This window comes from Daphnia pulicaria, chromosome 2, assembly GCF_021234035.1.
Source record: "Daphnia pulicaria isolate SC F1-1A chromosome 2, SC_F0-13Bv2, whole genome shotgun sequence".
NCBI classification, from domain to species: Eukaryota; Metazoa; Arthropoda; class Branchiopoda; order Diplostraca; family Daphniidae; genus Daphnia; species Daphnia pulicaria.
In genome coordinates, this window is record NC_060914.1 from 4247816 (window position 1) to 4252092 (window position 4277).

The 4277-nt window shown below is 40.8% G+C and overlaps 1 pseudogene; it reads right to left on the reverse strand.

Moving 5' to 3' along the window:
- Positions 1-464: 464 nt before the first annotated feature.
- LOC124326941 lies at positions 465-2404 on the reverse strand (annotated as a pseudogene).
- Positions 2405-4277: the final 1873 nt, after the last annotated feature.

The following is a 4277-nucleotide window of genomic DNA, read 5'->3' on the forward strand; positions in this document are numbered from 1 at the left end:
ACAAGTATTCAGCTATAGTATACTGGAGTGTATACTCCAGTGGCTTGTTTTGCTTTCGCAAGACTTTGAGGGCTTTCCTCTTGGCTGCCAGCTCGTCATCAACTTCTTGCTGTAGGTCTGCTAGAGTTTGCTTGTCGAAGAAATTTTCTTCCCAGCCCTGATGGTATACATATTAATGACTTTTATCGTGTTACAACTTTAGGTATATCTATTGGTTACCTTTTCTTCGTCGTAGGACGACGAATCGTCATCATTTGAGTCCCGAGACGACTCATCATCGTCAGCCACAGGCTCCTCAGTCACAGTCACATCAGCAACAACATCAGCAACCGGTTGAGGTAATACCCCAGCAAAGATTGGCACGTGCTTCTGAAGTGTTAACTGCAATACACTTTCCTTAGCTGCACTTAAGGAAAGTTTACTTTCTTCAAGATTCTTCCTAGACTCGGCCAATTCTTTCTAAATAACAAAAAAAGTATTTAAAACCTCTGCTTAATCTTACTAGTTACAATACTTACAGTCAGGTCGACGTTCCTTTCGTGCAGCAGCACGTTCTCCCCCTCAAGTTTAGCTATTTTCGCCCTCAGCTCCTGTTTCAAAGCATTTCCCTTTTCTGATTTCCTGCTCTTTTTAGAATTAGTTTTCCCTAGATTCCCCGTATCACTCTTGCTTTGCTTCACTTTCGATGCCATTTTGCCATTTGGAATGACCTCTAGTGCTCGAGCGATGGCGCTGATGAGCATCTGCTCTTTGCCGGTGATCGTGCGGGAAACATCTCGGAGATGTTTGGACAATTCCATTTCAATAGCTCCACCACCTAAAAATCAAATCAATTAAAACTCATTGACATTCACAGTTCGATAAATTTCATTTTTACCAGCAACAAAGGCATCGTTCTTCTTGGCTCGACGGACAATCATGATGGCATCGTGAAGGGATCGTTCAGTTTCTTCCATAAACTGTTCAGCTCTACCACGAATGATGATGGTGCAAGTTTTGGCTTGAGGGCAACCTTTGAAAAGGTTGAACCTTATCGAAATAGAATAATTAAATAGTAAAATGGGTCAAGAACCAAATGATAACTTGATTATATACCTGTCACCGCCAATTTGACTCTCTTAGAAATGTTGACAGGTTCCGAGGACAGAGTCCCCGAGATCAGCCACAGTCGTCAGAATTGAACCACCGCAAGCTTTCATGGTACGTTTAAGATCTTCATAGGGAACACGGCCGGCGCAGAACATGTCACGGTCGGCGAAATACTGGGTGGCGACGTCTTCAATTGGAAGTTTGGAAGGACAACTTTAGCACCGCTCAAATGAAGTTTCTCCAGTTTGTCGTACAAAATGGTCCATTCGGCATCGACGACTTTTTGATATTCCTGTTCACGAGAGAGACGTGTCGTTAAATATTTTATTCGAGTCATAATCGCCAAAATGTTGATTACCTCGACGTTCTCGAGACGAACTTCGGCATTGTCGCGTTCAGCCTTGAGCTCCAGCTCAATGTTGAGCAGAGCAATTTTGGGATCAGTGTACTGTTTGGGCTGCATTTCAAAACCAGCGTATGAGAAGGTTATCTTGAAAGCAACACCAGCCACAAGGAGCGTGTCCTAATATTTAACAGGAATTTGTCAGTTTTACAGTTCAATTTGATGCAAAAGGGTCCACTCACTTCCAACGCTCCACCGGGTACTTTCTTGATGCCAATCATGTTGAGGGGAAGCAGATCATCAAGCATCAGGACATCATCGACAACCATCTTGGAGAAGAAATCTTTCTGTTGGTTGATCAGCTTAGAGCCCATAGCAGTAGCAGCACATTTCTCAAGCAACTGTCTTAGTTCTGTTTCATCATCTTTCTTGGGCTGTAAATACAAATGAATTTTAGAACAAAATTGATGAGACATGCATTTGGATTTGCTTCTGATGTTACCTTCTCAGCAATTTCGTTGATGAACTGAACTGCTAGCTGTGTAGCCCTACGGACACAGCGAATGATGATTTGGGAGGGTCGAGTCTATTACCATGCCGCTTTTCGTGACGATGAATTCGATTTTTTTTAAACTCGCCATACAATGCGGGGGCCCGGCCGGTACATCGTGGAATACAACATCGTGGAATTTTTCCCCAAAACCCCCATTATTTTAAAACCGACCAATTTTACAATAACTGTAATTCGTGTATAAATTAAATATAGAAACCATAGACACCTTGTTTGTTTAAAAATTAAATAATAATGAAAATACAGTTGCGGTTATCATTTTTTTAGTTACTATTATCTAGCAACCCAATATCTGAATCAAGAATGAAAAAAAAAATAATGGAATTTAAAATGCTTGTAACAGGCGATTTTAAATACAACGAATACATTACCAAGGCAGTTTCCGATAATCGATTGTGCATTGTGGAATATTAAGGCAGAATTTATGGAAATAATTTTTGCATTTGTTACACTGCGCCATTACCCTATACTTTGGAAATTGTGAATCTCCATCCGGAAGCCTGCAAATGCAGTAAACAGCGAATGACAAAGTTTTTTTGGGTCGCCATTGCGAACGAACCCTAGTCCCAACGATAGGAAATGGAAGAATGGAAGAAGAGCGCCAACAATCCATTAGATGTGGTCTCATTTTTTGCACATCGAATCTCAATTCTGCCGGATTCATTCCAAAAACAAGTGCAGTCGCAAATGCTATGGCGTAAAGACCGCAGCTGCTTGAGTCCCTCTGCTGTTCGCAATCCATTAAACCTAACTTGAGATATTTGTTTTCAGTTTTCGTTATCTGCGCAATACAGTAAATAACGTGTTGTCCTGGGGAATCTCCACTCATTAAACTGTCATATACCAGCACTAGGTTGGAATCTTCTGAATCAAACCCTTTAGCAGCAAGCAGCCAATGGTTGGTACTGTGCAAAATTTGTATCCATTGACTGCCATTTGCAGCTTCAAAGTCGAGTGTTTGGCCCCACTGGGAGTTATAAAGAGCACCAATTGACGGGGAATGTTGTCTTAGAAGTTCTATGGAAGCGTTTATCGTTTTCGTGCTTAGCCAACCACTCTCTATTTCTTTGATTTCACTTGGATGTAATGAATCGCCATTCCTTTTGTTTGATATGGGCGAAAGATCAAAAAGAGATACGGCTTTAGCTACTTCCAGTTAAATATCACTCCGGGTGTTTGAACGAAAATGTGCCATATCATCAATTTTCCGATTTTTATTCGGCCTTAATTTCCTCTTCTTCTTTATTTCATGGCAGCGGTCATCAGTTGATAGAGACGAGAAATTTATTTTCTTCGCAGATGGATGGTGACTGTCATCGCTTGACTGCGACGATTCAGAGGCAGATTTTTTATCCGCCGGATCGTGTTGGTCGTCGTCATTTCGAGAAGAGGCAGCACTTTTATCCGCCGGATCTTCTTCATCGGAATAAGAGGCCGCACTTTTATCCACCAAACGAATTTTGTGATCAGCGTCGGATTCAGTATCTATCAAATCTAAAGGATGGATTTTATGACCGGCCTTGCCTTGAGATGAAAGCGAACTCTTTTTGTAAAAATAAAGATCGCCTTCTGATTCATCGGATGGATCAACAACACCTTTCTTAGTCGATTTGAATTTTGATCTACGTTGGGTTGTGGGAACAGAGGACTCTGCACAGGCTCCTTTTTATCGTTTCCTGTCATGTATAGTGAATCAAATCCTTGTTCGTACAGTTTATCTTCTTCTTCAGAAAAAGTAGCCAATTCCGCAAAATTATTAGAAATGATGATAAATTAAAACTAAAACCTTTCATTTACCCCTTTTATTTTGCGACTTTTTGTTTCATCATTCCGAGCCCTTTTTTTCTCCCAGTCCAGATCCGACTTTTTTTCTCGTTTTTCCTCATTCTAGTTCCATTTGGTATCTTTCTTCTACTAGCAGGCACTTTCGGCACATAACCGATCGACATCATAGCAGCTGTGATATGTGAGCATGTCGTTGTGGAGGAACAAGTGCAGAACTGAGCAGCTTTTCCCAGTCCAGGAGAAAAGAGGGTCACTGTGTGTTTTTTTCCCGCTAAGGGAAGTAACGCAAAAACACTTCTGTTCCGGGACAAGGGTAATTTTGTGGTTTAGTATAATTAGTTTTTCCCTCTCATTTACGTTTGCACTCGGGGTGTATTGTTTAAGAAATCCTCTCGAAGTTTTATCAATCTAAAAAAAAATAAGAGATTATTTCTAATTTTCTCTGATTAAAAATTATAGAATCATACCAGCAATACATCTTGAGATTGG